Raw genomic sequence first — 17524 nt, forward strand, 5'->3', positions numbered from 1 at the left:
TGTACTCCAGAGTGAACTGGCACCAAGAGAGGTAGCAGTGGCAGAGGTGGGCATTGGGATGTTAGCAGTGCCTCAGATTAAAAAGGGCAGCTGCTTCCAGTCAGAGCTGGGCACATTTTGAGAAGCAAACTGACAGGCTTCAGGTGAGTAGAATCATAGAATCATAGAATCATAGAATCATAGAGTTGGAAGAGACCACAAGGGCCATTGAGTCCAACCCCCTGCCAAGCAGGAAACAAGAAAGAAAAGGCAGAAGAAAGGCAGGCAGTGGCATGACTCCCTATGAAATTTTGTCCGTGGTATGATTATTTTCCACCGAGTCACTTTGATACGTTGACACTCTTTATGGTCCAGCTCTCACTTCCATACATCACTACTGGGAAAACCATAGCTCATAACAGCTCATACATACAGCTCATAACAGCCCCTTTTTCTGGGTTGCACCCAGTGAAAAGTCCTTTTCTTCAGCATTCATCTGCCACACTTCAACCGCACCTCACAAGTAGTAGGTAAATCTAATGAGGGAAGAATAAACCATAGGTAAAGTGAGCAGGGGTCTTATCTGCGAAGCAAACACTGCAGGGAAGCGTCTGTCAGGCATTCCACATGCAGAATTGACAACAGAGATAAGTTCACAAAACACTGGTTGCCCCTCTGCTTTTATAGTATGCCTTCCCCCTTAAGGATGTTTTCCCCTCAAGTGACTGAATTGGGTGTTGCTAAGCTGTAGAGCCATCAATCAAAGATCAGAGGCAGGGTTGTTCTGTGTGCATCACAGGGATGAAGGATGCAGTTGCAGCGGCTTACATTCTACCAGCAGGGATGCCAATCGCTGCTATTCTTGCCCACCCCCACCCCCCACCTTTGGTTTAAATTGCTAGGCAATTTTGCTCCCTAACTTCATGACAGGCAGCTGGGAAGGAATACTGGAGCTAAATTTCATTTGCTCTATATTTCGTTTTAGTTACTGACATATATTTAAGTGATATATGAACTAAATCTGAATGCATATTCCTAAAACCAGAGTGATAGTCATGTTATACGGCCTCAGCAGCAACAACAGCCAAGAACCTGCGTGGCACCTTAAAAACGAGCAGATGTTCTGTGGCATAAGCTTTTGTGAGCTAGAGAACCCATTTCATTAGATGCATGAGTTGTTACCCTCAGTTGGCAGATTTTGTGTGTGCACGCGCAACAGGCACACACACACACACCCCAGCACAGCACAGGAAACTGGAAACTGTGTCATCAGATAAGTGATAAAAATGCAGGCGGCACATTGGATCTGTGATATTTTTCCGTGCAGAGCTCAAGTGTATACAATGGCATCTACCGCTTGTAGTTATTTTGAATATCAGTAATATCGTATACAGCAGTACCTCGGGTTACGTACTTAATTTGTTCCGGAGATCCGTTCTAAACCTGAAACTGTTCTTAACCTGAAGCACCACTTTAGCTAATGGGGCCTCCTGCTGCTGCCGTGCCACTGGAGCACGATTTCTGTTCTCATCCTGAAGCAAAGTTCTTCACCCGAGGTACTATTTCTGGGTTAGCGGAGTCTGTAACCTGAAGCGTATGTAACCTGAAGCGTATGTAACCCAAGGTACCACTGTACTGTAACTCCATTTGTTAAATGTAAAGAATGTGCTTTTATTGAAAAATAAAAAATTAATGAGAAACGAGGGATTTTTTTTACAGTCAACAAATTTAGGCTTCAATCCTACCTCCAATCCTCATCCCAATGGGAGTAAGTCCATTCAATAGGATGGACTTCTGATAGGTACACATGGCCATGATTGCACTGTTTAGCCTTAGTAAATTTTCTCTGTGTGTGCATTACCTTTAGCTTGCCAAAGACATGCATTTGTGTGTTTTGTGTGTTTTGACAGGCATTTGTGTGTTTTGGGGTGCTGCAGAAGATCACGGCTCTGAAAAAAGCTCTTTGGGGGGCAACCTCTCAGAGCAAAGTCATGTGAGATCATGGCACCCAAAATGGCCGCCGTGCTCTTGCGCAAGAAAACAGAATACTCCGTTTTTTCCAGGGCACTTGCAGAGTATGCTGAAGATCTATGTGTGTGTTAGAGAGATTGTCATGTTCTGCAGCGAAAGTAAATGGTCACAGGGCAGGACCTGAGGAAAAGCACATCAAAGTCCATAAAAGGAAGAGAACATGAGGATGCAGAGAGAGGAGACGGAGTAAAATGGGGAAAGAATATCATTTTGGGGTAGCGTGGGAAGATCCTGGACCCAAATCCAGGCTCAGATCCTAACGTCTCACAGCAGTTCTCACTCCATGTTTTTGATTCATGCGAATCAAATAGTAGTGCAGGATAGAATGTGCAGTGATAGAATCTTTTCTTTTCCCAGACCCATCATTTCAGAGGTCATGAGAAGTTACTGGTAGGTAGCAATTTTGAATTACCTTTTTTAAAAAATAAAAAGCTTAGTTTTGTTGACAATTCTCCTTTTACTTCAAACCTTGAAAGTCCTGTCTGGGCTTTGTTGGTTCATTTGCCTGCAATTCCTTTTTATTAGCTGCCTTGCTCTGTGTGTTCACTGCTGCATTCAGGCTTTATATTGCCGTGTAATATTCTAAATGCTCCAGAATGAATTCAGACTTTCCTCCCATTGTTTTAGTGTTTCACTTTCCCTCTTGACAGTCCTGCAATTTACTCTGCACTAAGGACCAGGAAAGGCCCTGCCTCTGGGTAAGCATTCTGACTGCTGGATATAATAACTAGTGTCACAAACATAATAAAATTTTATATGATTTTTTTATTGGCTCCCTCCTGGAAGAATTATGGCAGCAGAGGTGGCCTGTTGAGCAAATGTGTGTGGCTGCAGGCAGACTGCATCTGTCTCCTCTCTTACAGAAGTCACCATCTCCTCTCTCTCTGCCCCCTCTGTGCAAGGAAAATCCACATTAGTCACAGCAACAGAGATTAAAATAATTTGTTAAAAGGGGCTTACTTTACCCCTGTGCTTGTTTAAACTTAAAACTGATTTCCCACCCTCCTTTCTTTCCTGGAACAAAGCCAATAGCTTGTTGCTTATTATTGATAAATGGTTTGAACGCGGACATCGATGCATAAACTGTGTTTTGCACTTGTTCCTTGTCTCATTTTATGCATCTAGGAACTTCTTGGAGGGAGGTCAATATGTATGACATCCTTTTCTGAAAACTGTGCTGAAAGTGCCAGGAAGTGCCAGCCTAATGAGCCTATAGCCCTCTGCTAGACCACCCTGCAGGAATCTGCTGTAATAATGTTTCAGATTTATCTACATGTCTTCCTAGTTTATCTCTTGGGTGGCTGCTTTCTTGTGCATCAAAAAAGAGCAACAATAGAATCATAGAACTGTGGAGTTGGGAGGGACCACGAGAGACATCTAGCTCAACACCCTGTGATGCAGGAATTCTTGGCTCAAACCCACAACCCTGAGATTATGAGTCTCAGGTTCTATGAACTGGGCTATTGCATCACAGAAAAACAGACCAGGTATTATAGATTTACGTTTTGCATATGCTAATCTATATATAAAGATGCAAATTTGGCAATAATTACTATAATTTAAATAGAAACCCAGAAACATCTCTGCATAGTGAGGAAGACTGTGGCCAGTAATCTATGTGTCTGCTCAGTTTTCTGTCTATGTTCTATATGTTGAAGAGCACTTCAAAACTGCCCACCTCCTCCCTGGCTTTCCCTTCTTCTTTATTTAGTAAAATAAATGTTATTTGCCGTTAAACTGAACTTGGGCCAGACACTCTTCAATTAGAGGCCCAACCTCACCAAAGTAGGACATGTGGCCATCCTATTTATGTGGCATTATTTATTATTTCTTAAATTTCCATATTGCCCTTCACCCAAGGATCACAGGATGGTTTGTAATAATAATTTTAAAAAACCATAATGACAAACCAAAACAATACCCCCCCCCCCAGTTTAGAAGACCATAGTTTGATTAGCCAAAGGCCTGGGAGAAGAGAGATGTTTTTGCCTGGTGCTTAAAGATATGTAACGGAGGCGCCAGGTGAGCCTCCCTGGGGAGAGCATTCCAGAAATGGGGAACAACCACCGAAAAGGCCTAATCTTGTGTTGCTACCCTCCGGACCTCTTGTGGATGACGCACACGAAGAAGAGCCTTAGATGATGATCACAGGGTCCGGGACAGTTCATATGAGGAGAGAAACATTAATCTTGGCAAAACACAGCCATTAGAAACTGTGTGCCATCATGATTCAAGAAAATGAGTCCTGGTTCCATTGAAAGAGACATTGAACTGGAAGAAGCTGTGAGGTCATCCAGTTGCAGCTCTCAACCTGGTACCCACATTTACAGCATCAGTGTTGGTGTTTGTTCAGATTCTCTCAGGACTTCCCCAAAGAAATGTGCCTCTGTGATGGTGGCAAAGACAGGGGCCCGGCTCTGTGGTTTACAATTTAATCCTGGGTTTCTTATTGGCACAAAATTGAAAGCAAGAAGAATTACCGACAAAAGAAGAATGGAGGATGAAACTGATGGGCTATGCAGAATTAGACAAACTAATAGTAAGAATTTGAAACCTGCGGGACCAGAGATTCTCAGAAAACTGGAGTAAATTGACGGACTATTTGAAAAGAAATTGTGAGGATCAGATTACGCTAGTAGGTTTGCAAGAAGTTTTGTAAGGTGAATTATTTGAAATATTGCAAAAAAGACCATGAGGATTGTTAGTCAATATAATTAAAGGTAATATGAAATTAAGAAATGCATAATAAGTGATAAGAACGGAAAATCATCAGAGGTGTTGATGGAAGTCCAAAAAAATGTTGCATAAGATGAGAAGTTTTGTTGTATGAATGATAATTAATATGCTAAAAACTAATAAAAATGTTATATTAAAAAAAATCCTGGGTTTCTGTGGAATCACCAAAATGTTTAGAAAGTGTAAACTGAAGATGTGGCAGAGAAAACAACAACAACGAGGGAAATTAAGTAACAGAGAATCACAGGTATTAACAAAGACAGTTTGGAGTCTCAGGCCATTTAGAGGATGCTATAAAATTTGTCTGAGTTGTCTATTGCTCAGCAGAGGTAATGAAGCCTCACTTTTTGTCAGCAGGATAATTAAACACAACATTGCTGTTGCTGTCCTGGCTGGATGAGGTCAGCTTTTCCAGGGCCTCCGATGATCAAGGCACTGGGGTTTTATTCCTGTTCTTATTTGTATTCATATTCCAGCATGAGTCAAAACACCAAGCAACAGCTGATCCATTACTACAAACAAGGAACAAATGTGCTAAATTAAAATAAATTGATATAGATTATAGAGATTACATTCTTAAAAGGCCTGCAGCGCAGATCTGGAAAGGCTATTAGACAGACCGCAGCAGAGAATGGAGAGCCGTTCACAAATACTAATACAGCCTTGCTTCCAGGAAAACACATCTTATTATTTTCATATTTCGCAAACAAGATGGGAATAGAGGGGATATCCAAGATCTGGCTTTAAAAGAATTTTAGAATGTCGGTCGGGGTATTTATATAGATGTAATTTACTGTGTACAAATTACTTACATTCCCCATTTGTGCTTTGATGAAGGCCATTAGCTTTATTGCCCTTTGTCTGGACATCCCACAGGCATCTTGGTGTGTGAGGAACATCATTCGAAACAGTGTGCTAAACCAAATGCACCTCAGTTTGATCCAGTAAGGTACCGACATTTCTTGGCTTCTTGTTAGGAATAGGCAGATCAGTTAATTTCAGCTTCTCCCTGTTTCTCATTTTTCCAGTTCACCACATTTATAATAATAATAATAATAATAATAATAATAATAATAATAATAATAATAATTTATTATTTATACCCTGCCCATCTGGCTGGGCTTCCCCAGCCACTCTGGGTGGCTTCCAAAAAATATATATTAAAATACTGTGCTACATCAAACATCAAAAGCCTCCCTAAACAGGGCCGCCTTCAGATGTCTTCTAAAAGTCTGGTAGTTGTTGTTCTCTTTGACATCTGGTGGGAGGGCGTTCCACAGGGAGGGCGCCACTACCGAGAAGGCCCTCTACCTGGTTCCCTGTAACTTGGCTTCTCGCAGTGAGGGAACCGCCCGAAGGCCCTCGGTGCTGGACCTCAGTGACTGGGTAGAACGATGGGGGTGGAGAAGCTCCTTCAGACCGAGGCCTTTTAGGGCTTTAAAGGTCAGCACCAACACTTTGAATTGTGCTCGGAAACGTATTGGGAACCAATGTAGGTCTTTCAAGACCGGTGTTATATGGTCTTGGCGGCCGCTCCCAGTCACCAGTCTAGCTGCCGCATTCTGGATTAGCTGTAGTTTCCGGGTCACCTTCAAAGGTAGCCCCACGTAGAGCGCATTGCAGTAGTCCAAGCGGGAGATAACCAGAGCATGTACCACTCTGGCGAGGCAGTCCGCAGGCAGATAGGGTCTCAGCCTATGTACCAGATGGAGCTGGTAAACAGCTGCCCTGGACACAGATTTGACCTGTGCCTCCATGGACAGCTGTGAGTCCAAAATGACTCCCAGGCTGTGCACCTGGTCCTTCAGGGGCACAGTTACCCCATTCAGGACCAGGGAATCCTCCACACCTGCCAGCCTCCTGTCCCCCCAAAACAGTACTTCTGTCTTGTCAGGATTCAACCTCAATCTGTTAGCCACCATCCATCCTCCAACTGCCTCCAGTTCACCTTTTAAAAAAAAATTCTTAGGTTGGAAAACTGCACTGCAGAATCTGAAGAAAAGTGCATTTTAAAAGACAGCTGTATTTTGGTTGGCATATTGTTCCAGAAAGTGCAAATTTGTTCCCTTTCCCTAGGAAATTCCTTGTTCAGTCTTGGTGAAATGGGGGGGAGGGGGAGACGGGTATCACTAGGAAACAAGAGTATCAAGCCAAAGTCCGCACATTGGTTGCTACTCCTGTCTATAATTATGTATACCTCCTCCAGCGCTGAGAAATAAATCCCCTCAAATATATTTCCTCAAACACAATGCAAAGATTGTTTGCTCATCCTGTTCAGTTCCTATTTGTACTGCCTCAATGTCTATATGTTGAACATGTGAACTCAGACACATTTAATTGCATGCCAGGATCTACCCTCCCAATCTGAACAGAGAAGTGCAAAGTGTTCCCTTCTGTGAGCAAGTGCAGTGATAGCTGATGCGATTGCCTTCTGGTGTGTTTGGGTGTTCAGGCCCAGAAACCTCCCCCCTAAATAAATTCACACTTGACTCAAGTTTTAGGGTTGCTTTTTGGCAGAATTTAGGCCACAACTTTATTGATTACAGAAAGTGACTGGTTGCATAGGCTCTGATTCGACTAGCTCCCTGCCATGCACGTAGCGCTGACCCAGGGCGCCAGCATAGGTCAGCCAATGGTGAACACCTGGATAAGTGGAAAGCCGGGCACGGGCTATCTCTGCCACCCAAATGTCCCCCTGGACTCAGGCACGGGCACAACCCCCACTCAGGGGTTGACCAGACCGTCGAGTCCCTGGATTCCTTTAATGGAATACCCTTCACATAGGGATGGCGAGAGCGTTCTCCCATCCCTATCACCTGAACCAGAGCCTATTCGCAACCTTACAAGTTGTGACGATTTGCTACGTGGCAGGCGAAATCCAAATGGCAACAGCCAATCAGCCCAGTGGGGGAAATTCCTGCTGTGCCCCTGTCCCAACGACAGATGACACACGGTGCCATAGCAAGGTCAAGCACAACAAGCTCTAAAAGTAGGGAGAGGTGGGTGGGTGTTCCGAATGCACGCACCGAAAGAGGAAGCTCTGGGTCACGTGCATGGGCATAAATAGGTTCCTCAAACCGTTTGGACTGTGTCCCATTGGCCAGATTGCACACAGCTTCGAGGGACCTACCAATTGAGTATTGTGGCTTACCACTTGAACCCACCCACAACACAGTGTGTCGGTTGTCCAGGTCTCACCGCAATATGTGCCCTCTTTAAGGGAGGACCCAATTTGTCTAATGGGGGAATGCTCACACCTTTTTGTGACCCGATCTCTTTTATTTGTGGCAGCCATTTTGTGTCATGTTATGCCACCCTTCCCCCATGACAGTCAACTTGTGATGTACCACACTCCCACAGCAGCATACCCTGCAAGTGTCCCGGAAAAGAACGAGATGTCTTGTTTTCTCATTTGAGAACACAGCAGCCATTTTGGGTGCTGTGCTCTCTTGCAATTTCACACTGAGATATATTATTATTATTATTATTATTATTATTATTATTATTATTATTATTTTCAATTTTATACATTTCAATAATTTTACAATCCTTTTAACATTTCAAAACTTGACTTCCTTCCCCCTCTTTCTGTGGTTTCTTAAATTTATTCTCAATGCTTTCTGCATATCCAAATTAACTTAATTTGCTCATTTATTCATTTACTTTATATACTCTTATAAAAATGCAGGTTATTACAACAATCCTGCCAATGTTCTTATCTGTTTACAGTTTATTTGTAAATATTCAATAAACCATTTCCATTCTTTTATAAAAAGTTTGTTATCTTGATTTCTTTCCCCCCCAGTAAGTTTCGCCATTTCTGCATATTCCATACGTTTTTGTATCCATTCTTCTTTTGCCACTGTAGTTGCATACATGAATAAATTTCTATACAGTTTGGGTAGTTCTGTCCCTATAATTCCCAAAAGGAAAGCTTGGGGGGCTTTTTTTACAATTCACACTGAGATCTTGCCCAGAAAAAAAGTGTGATGCCCCAAAATGCATGGTTTTGGGTGCTGTGCGAGCATGGCCCTGAAAAAATCATGTCTTTGGGGCTCTGTGATCTCTTGTGGGTCATATGACTTACGTGGAAGAACAGGTAGGAATATGCATGTCCCAGTTTTGGGACCCAAGATTTGGAGGATATGCAGCAGTTTTTTCCCCGCCACTGGTACCCACAGCACTTTCCAAGTTGCAAATTTGCCCACTGGCCCCAAAGGATTGGCAACAAGTGAGCTGTGTTATTGGTGTTATGTAGTGAAGTTTCACCCTGGGCCAGCAGGGGGATATTGTAGATAGTTTTCACTCAGGTCCACGTCAGTTATTTTAGGCGGGAAACTCTGGGTTGTTGTTGCTACAATGTTGACAGCCGGCTGCCTATAAAAGCAGGCCGGCTGAGCTGTTTGCTGTTCAGTTCTGTCCAGCTTACAAGTAAAGAGCTGCTCTGGATAAATCGCTGTGTCGTCTGCTATGTTCTCCCACAACGTAACAATTAGCTAGTTTAAAAAGAGAGATAAAAAAGTTGTGAAATATTGCGCATACTTGTGAGTAAGTCCTTAAGCCCTTCCCTCACTTAATCCAGAGGACCAGTGTCCTTCTCACTTTGTATACAGTGTGAGGAAGCCAAACATGACACAGGCTCTTACCTAGTCTCTTAATTGCATAACAGCTTAAGATGGCTTTACATGAAGCAACACAACTTGGTCTTTAAATGGCCCTCACTAATATGTCCTCCCATTTTTGAACGTTATTTTCAGTAATATATGGATCTATATGCATGCTTTACCTTGTTATATGGGTTTTTGCAAACATTACTTAGGCGGAGAGCTGCATTGCAAAATTCAGAGAGATGCAATTTTGAAGGACAAGTGTGTTTTGGTCTGCATATTGTTTCAAAATGTGCGAGCATTTAAAATTCACCTTTAAATGCATACTGGGATGAATTTCTACCCCTTCTCTAGCATTGAGTGGGTGTGAGTCCCCAGAAGCACCTATTGGTTTCCATATTGGTTCCTGTGAATTTCCATATTGGTCCCTACGAATTTCTGCTTTGTATTAAGTCCTTGTGGGTTCAATGTGGCTAACTCCCAGGCAGGTGCATTTAGGGTCATAGCCCATGTACCTCATGTGATGTGGGAAAACAGCTAATGTACATTGTGAGTCATAAGGAACAGGTAATTTTCATGTATTCTTTAAGCAAGCACAGAGATATGACTGGCAATTAGGAGAATAATTTTGTAATGGGTAAAGATGTTGTATAAGATGTGCCTCAGATGTGCATCTGGTAGGGCTTCTGGAAGTTTCTCAGCTATTCTCGAATCTGTGTCTTATATCTGAGTATGCCCTGCCCATGTCTGAAAAGCATGAGCCCGTCTCTGTTTTCCACAGATGAGTTTGGCTACCGCACAGTTAGAGCAACTCCAAAACATGCAGAGAAAACATAATCTAATTTACATGATGATATTCTGATTGCAAATGGCAAAAGAGCAGCTCCATAGAGTGAGCTGGATTTATGGCATGCATATCTGGTGGTTTAGATCAACTGATAAGTGAACGAGGTACTTTTCAGGACAATCTAACACAGCTGGAGGCATCAAAACAAACAAAAATGGACAGTCTGACTCGGTAAACAACAATAAAATTCTTTTGTAGCTTGATAAACTCATTGAGGCCCAACTGAATATTTCATTGAAAGACGGAGGAGAGCCTGGCAGCTCAGCATTTCATGTCTCGCTCCCGAAACGAAGGCTGCAATTATGTGCACAGTTAGCTTGGCTAAATCCTATTGATTTCTCTCACGCTGTTACGAGGTAGAGCCTATCCATGAAATTTGTTCAAAATAATAGTGTATATGTATTTTCATATCATAGTTACTTATTGAAAGCGATCCCTTATTGGGATGAAATAGTTTTACGTTCAAAACAGTGCAATGGCAGAATATGAAAATGTTGCCCTTTGCTTCGGCCGAGTGACCAGTTACATGGTCACCAGTGGTGGCTGGTGGGATTTGTGATCCATAACATGGATCATCTCCTGACCCGGGAAAATTACGTGCACCAAGGCATATTGATGGAACAGGGTTGGCACTTGTCTATAACCAGAGGCCCATTTCCTAGGAAAAGCTCCAGTAGCCTTTCTCGACTCGACAAATGAGCTGGAACAACTGCTAGCACTGCATGGTGTTTTTCTCCGGTGGAAATCAGAATGACTGTACATTGCTGCAGATTTGTTTTTATGGACCTGCAGTTTTATGGTGGATTTTCATTATTGTATTTTGCTTGATGCTTCATACCTTTAACTGATTTTGATGCCTCTGTATCTACACCCTGGGAACTGCAGGTTGAAGGGCGGATTACAAATACTTTAAAGCAAATGTCTTGACCAAAAAAATAGCCACTTGCTTGCCACAGCTGGGATTTTTAAAAGTGCAATAGAGCCTCATAGTTGGCCATTGTGAATCTAAAGGAATGAACTGCATTCTGAGAGCAGTATCAGCTGATGGGGTGGTTCACTGAGCAAAATTGTGTGGGGAAGTGAAGGAGAACATCCCTTTCTCCACTTCAGGCCAGCTCTGCATTGAAGCTAGGAACGTTAAGGGAGCCAATGCTTCTGCAGTGAAGCAGCTCAGATTACGAATTTATATAGCAAGGATAGCCAGGTATGGGGTCAAACACTGCCACAGTACAATTTCCAGATACTAAAAACAAACAAATGAGGTATGTGCAACAGTGTATGACCCTGATGCTTGAATCTTTTGTCCTTTGACTTGATATGTGTATATGAAGTCCTGATTTTGCTCTGTGAACAACAACAACAACAACAACAACAACAACAACAACAACAACAATGTATGCATTAAGGTAAAAAGGTAAATGACCCTTTGACCCTGATGGTCAGATGGGTATGACCCTGGTTGGATCCAGTCAAAGGCAACTACGGGGAGCAGTGCTAATCTCACTTTTCAGGCCGAGGGAGCCAGCGTTTGTCCACAGACAGCTTTCCAGGTCATCTGGATAGCAGGAAAGGATATATTGAATAAGCATTATCCTTCCTTCACTCACGCTAGTGAGTGATGTAGCAGATCAGCTTCCCCTCAATATAGCAGGAAGCTAGTTTGCAGATTCATTTGAATCTCTTCAGTTAAGTAATCCAATTTGGTTTGCCCAGCTGGATTATTCCTGGTGTCCCCTTTTATCCCTCTTAAAAGAATAAAGACACAAGAGTCTTTCCTTAAAAGTAACAAGAAGTTTTCTCACATTTCACTTCACGATTTGATCCCTGGAAGGCAGGCTTTACTCACTAGTTACATAACAATCTGTGAGTTCATCTCACATGGAGACTGAGCTCATGTGCTGCTGGCTGAGAACCAGCAGACAGCAAAATTATATTAAGAGAACAAAATGGCTGCAGGAGAGCAGCATGGCAGCAAGAGAGCAGCAAACAAGAGAGAGAGAGCAAGAGAGAGAAAATGGCTGCGTAACTCGGCTCTTTTATGGAGTCAGCCAGGGCCATACCCATCTCCTAGATCACATGCAGGGGGAGGATGCTCCAGACCAGGGGAACAGGAAGTTATACTGACTGGAGTAACATCCCCCTGGCTGTGCCCGCTGTAGGGAAACAAGGAATGTTGATTTGACTGTACTAATGGATTACATCCCACAGTGGCCAGCATGACTAAACTGCTTCTGGCTTAACGGGACACCGGGACAAAATGCCTTTTGCCTTCCCACCACAGTGGTACCTATTTATCTACTTGCACTGGTGTACTTTTGAACTGCTAGGTTGGCAGGCGCTGGGACAGAGTAATGGGAGCTCACTCCATCGTGGGGATTCGAACCACCAACCTTCTGATCGGCAAGCCTAAGAGGCTTGGTGGTTTAGACCACAGCGCCACCCACGTTATATAATGTATGCATTATGCTACAATGGAAGGTGGGCCAGGACCCGGACCATGCCACTGAACCTCCCCTTAACACACTCAGTGTGGGCAAATGTGTGGTGGGGCCCTGCTATGTGTGAGCAGCTGCTCAGGGTAGGTGCTCCTCACAATCACAACCCACAAATGTCTTGCCGGGATCCTAAACGTGTGACATGCTTTCAGATGGAATGAGCAGGTTCTCATATGCAATCCCCTCTGGGTATGAGTCCAAGCTGGGGCAGGTGTTGAGGGTGGGATTGGCAGAGGAGGGTGTGCAGTCCCGCACCACCTTCGGGCATGATAGCCATAAGCATGGAAAAAGACATGCCGAAAGGAATTCTCTCTCGCACTGGAATCCCAACACTAGAAGACAGCCAACACAATGCTATGTGTATCTCCTCTGATGTAAGTCCCACTGAGGTCAAAGTCCTACTTACTCCTAGCGGATATAATATGCTTACTTGATTGTGAAACATGGATCACTTATAAACACCATCTGCAACTCCTCAAAAGATTCCATCAATGGTGTCTCTGAAAATTTTTACACATCACTTGGGAAGACAGACGAACTAATGCCAGTGTATTGAGAGAAGCAAAGATCACCAGTGTCAAAACAATTATTCTTCAACATCAACTTCGTTGGACTGGTCATGTTTTTTCAGATGGCTGATTATCATCTTCCAAAGCAACTACTCTATTCCGAACTTAAAAATGGAAGCATAATGCTGGTGGTCAACAAAAGAGGTTTAGAGACTCTCTCAAGGCAAATCTAAAAAAAATGTAGTATAAACACTGACAATTGGGAAACACTAGCCTCCCAAATGGAGAACAGCCTTTACAAAAGGTGTCATGGGCTTTGAAGACGCTCAAACACAGGATGAAAGGGAGAAACGTGCTAAGAGGAAGGCACGCTTGGCAAATCCACACCGTGATCAACTCCCACCCAGAAACCTATATCCCCACTGTGGAAGGATGTGTGGATCCAGAATTGGCCTCCACAATCACTTACGGACACACCATTAAGACCATGTTCATAGAAGACAATCTTACTCGGCTACGAGTGATCACCAAAGAAGAAGAAGTACTGCAGCCTGTGTTTTTTGTTTGTTTGTTTCATATATGGGAATTACATATTGGCAAATAGCAATAAAAAGCTACCTCACCCCTCAGTAGCAAAAAGTTTAAAAATGCAATTTCACCAAAGGGAGGGAGGGGCAGACCTTTTGCTATAAGAGAGGAAGCGGGAAAACAAAGCTCTGCCGGCATTTCGCTTCTCAAGTGCGAATTTCTCTACCCATCTCACTAATGGTTATTGCCCTTATCTCCCCACCCCCCTTCCTATCGATTTCTCACATTTGAGTGGTAATGAAAACAGCTCCAATTTGGCAGGAGAAGGGGGAGAAATGATTTCTCTCGTCCCTTCTCCATAAATATTGTGGGGGTGGGGGGGTGGGAGAGAAACAATACCACTGCATTTATGACATGGATTTGCCTCGGCTGACACTCTTGAAAGCACACCTCTGAGAAAGTTGCGTTCGAGAGAGCAATGCCGTTCTTTTTATAGCACTGTGGACGAGAGGCCAAGAGATAGTCTCCTGAAAGCCATTTTGTCTTACGATCTAATTCCATTTAAGAATCCACCGGGGTTCCAGGGAAGATTAAAGAATTTGCACAGAAATGGAGCGAGGTTTTTCTTTGTCTTTTATATACATATATATAAAGCTGTATCATGAAAGGACTTTAGGTCGCTATTTCCCTATTACTAGTATTTTATGTCACAAGACATCCATATCTGACAGACAAAGAGAGAGATTTCCTTGCCCCTTCCTCATATCCACCTGGTACGCAGGCTGAGACCCTACCTGCCCGTGGACTGTCTCGCCAGAGTGGTGCATGCTCTAGTTATCTCCCGCTTGGACTACTGCAATGCGCTCTACGTGGGGCTACCTTTGAAGGTGACTCGGAAACTACAGCTAATCCAGAATGCGGCAGCTAGACTGGTGACTGCGGGCGGCCGCCGAGACCACATAACACCGGTCTTGAAAGACCTACATTGGCTCCCAGTACGTTTCCAAGCACAATTCAAAGTGTTGGTGTTGACCTTTAAAGCCCTAAACGGCCTCGGCCCAGTATACCTGAAGGAGCATCTCCACCCCCATCGTTCTGCCCGGACGCTGAGGTCCAGCGCTGAGGGCCTTCTGGCGGTTCCCTCATTGCGAGAAGCAAAGCTACAGGGAACCAGGCAGAGGGCCTTTTCGGTAGTGGCACCCGCCCTGTGGAACGCCCTCCCATCAGATGTCAAAACGATAAACAACTACCTGACATTCAGAAGACATCTTAAGGCAGGGAAGTTTTTAATGTATGATATTTTAGTGTTTTCTGGTTTCTATGGAAGCCGCCCAGAGTGGCTGGGGAAACCCAGCCAGATGGGCGGGGTACAAATAATAAATTATTATTATTATTATTATTATTATTATTATTATTATTATTATTATTATTATCATTATTATCATCATTATTATCCACCAGGTTAGCCTCAGGGACCTTATAGGATACCTCCTAAGGGAGCTGACAAATGAAAAAAAAGCAACAGCAGCAGCAGAATTACCTGGGTAAGAGAGTTAAGTGACTTACAAAGTCTCACTGTTCCTCACCTCCTCCAAGTTAGCCTAAACTCTGACTGCTACCTAGAGAAAAATATAATTGGAGCAGATTGTAACTAAAGAGGATGTTGCCTCCAGCTGGAGGGAGCTGATGATTATTTTTTTAAGTGTCGGATTCTGTCAAATCATAGCTGAAAGTCTGCTCTCCCCTCTTACTATTTTTTAAACAACTGAGCTGATAACAAATCACAGAGAGCTGTCAGGAAACATTGAGAGGTAATATTCACAACCAACATAAAAGGGGGGGTAGGGGAGAGAGAAAAGAGTTTCAACTGAGCATAATAATTAAGAGTGGCCGATTTCCATGGAGCCGATTAGATTTTCCTCACATATTTTCACACAGGCATTTTGAATGGATAATGTTGCGCTCCCCTTTCCATAGCTATGCATGTTGTTCATGTCTATAAGCCCTCTGTATGCATCCAAAGTCGCTGTGGGAGAGGTTTTTGCTTTGGAAATGAAATTAAATCTGTACCCCTGAAAGGGGTGGGGGGAGAGAGTCACAGTGGTTGATTGATAGACACAGTGAGCTTCAGAAGAATATCACATCTCTTCAGATTGACGGGATAAAAAAACAGGTGCAGAAAATGCAAAACAGATAATTCTCTTAGCAATATCTGTTAAAAATTGACTGGCTTTCCTGCAAATAATGTTATGATAGCCAAATAGAGGTTCAGCTCTGGGCTGCAGGGCCTCCTAGCAAAATGTTATTTGGACCCTGGTAACAGCAGTGTGGGCTTAAACCGCACTGTGACCTGTGGCAGGTTGCTATGATTCCACTGTTGAAATTTCACACAATACTCCATTGTGGGTATCCTGGGTAATTAAAATGGCAGGGTAGCTCATAGACCCAACTGCCAGGCACTGGCCTCAAAGATTCAAACTTGCCAACACAGTTATTTCACTTCTAGTGAGAAGAAAGGGAGTAGAGCAGTATGTACAGTGGTACCTCGGGTTAAGAACTTAATTCGTTCTGGAGGTCTGTTCTTAACCTGAAACTGTTCTTAACCTGAGGCATCACTTTAGCTACTGGGGTCTCCTGCTGCCACTGTGCCGGCAGAGCACGATTTCTGTTCTCATCCTGAAGCAAAGTTCTTAACCCAAGGTACTACTTCTGGGTTGGCGGAATCTGTTACCTGAAGCGTCTGTAACCTGAAGCTTCTGTAACTCGAGGTACAACTGTACTCTGAATTCTGTGTATCAGCAGATAAAAATGTCCTTTTGGTCAATTTCCTCAGATTTCTGCTTATCTGTATATTAATGGCAAAACCAAAGCCATTTTTTGAGGGTGGTGGATACCTACTTGGTTGGAGGGATAAAGAAGAAAGCATAGGACCTTACCACAAAAGAAAAGTCTTTCTCTGTTTTAAAACAACAAAACCCCAAGCCCCAGACATGCTGCTTCCTTCTTGCTTCAGTCTTTGAGAGGGAATATGAGACTGGCCATTGTGACCTCATGTTGATCTTCCCAGCTTGAAGGAGATGCTGGCCACTGTGACCTCATGGTGATGCTGTATGAAAGACATCAGCCAGTCATTGTGACCTCATGCTGATGTCAATTTGCAGGAGAAAGCCCATTTACTGCCAGTTGGCTGGGAGCATCGGTCATGGTCCAGCATGGCAATGGCGGGTCGGGGCAGCATCTTGGCTTCGGTGTGGCCAGGGGATGATTTCACTCCCTCCTCCAGCCACACTGAGCGCTGGGGCTCACCCATGGTTGCAGCCAATCGTGGGAAACCCCAGGGGCATGGTTTGGGAGTGAAACAGAGGGAAATCTTGGGTCGGATTCCATCACCCATTGTTCCCTACTCTGTGTGTTCGTGGGCTGCCCTGTAGAGGACCTTGCTGTGCAAATTTTCAGTCACAGTAGTCAGAGCCAGGGAGAAATTTGCCTTCAGACTGACTGGGTCTGTCTGAGGGTTTTGCCCACCTCATAGCAATTGTCACAACTTATGGCGGATAAGGCAATGCGTTGGATCCTTAGTCTAATTTGACGAGGAATAGCTCCTCTCCCAACCCACTCCAAGGGATCAGAGTATCCCCTTGATGGGATCCTAGGGAGATGCTTTTGTCTGGACACCCAAAAAAGGGACCGGTGCTGCATTTGAATGACCTCTGTACAAAATAATAACAAAGAAATAAGGAAAATTGGTACGATACATTGTAAGAATGTACAGTGGAGTTAAGGTAAAGGTAA

At 43.6% G+C, this 17524-nt stretch overlaps 1 long non-coding RNA gene across 1 annotated transcript; it reads right to left on the bottom strand.

Annotated features, from left to right (window-relative positions):
* Positions 1-2755: 2755 nt before the first annotated feature.
* LOC309367346 lies at positions 2756-16804 on the bottom strand. The gene is made up of 4 exons (XR_014167066.1): positions 16669-16804; positions 16464-16577; positions 15273-15351; positions 2756-2903 (listed from the first exon to the last, which is right to left on the bottom strand). It is a non-coding gene; the product is annotated as an uncharacterized lncRNA (long non-coding RNA).
* Between the last annotated feature and the right edge of the window lie 720 nt (positions 16805-17524).

This window comes from Podarcis melisellensis (assembly GCF_964234715.1).
Source record: "Podarcis melisellensis genome assembly, chromosome: 3".
NCBI classification, from domain to species: domain Eukaryota; kingdom Metazoa; phylum Chordata; class Lepidosauria; order Squamata; family Lacertidae; genus Podarcis; species Podarcis melisellensis.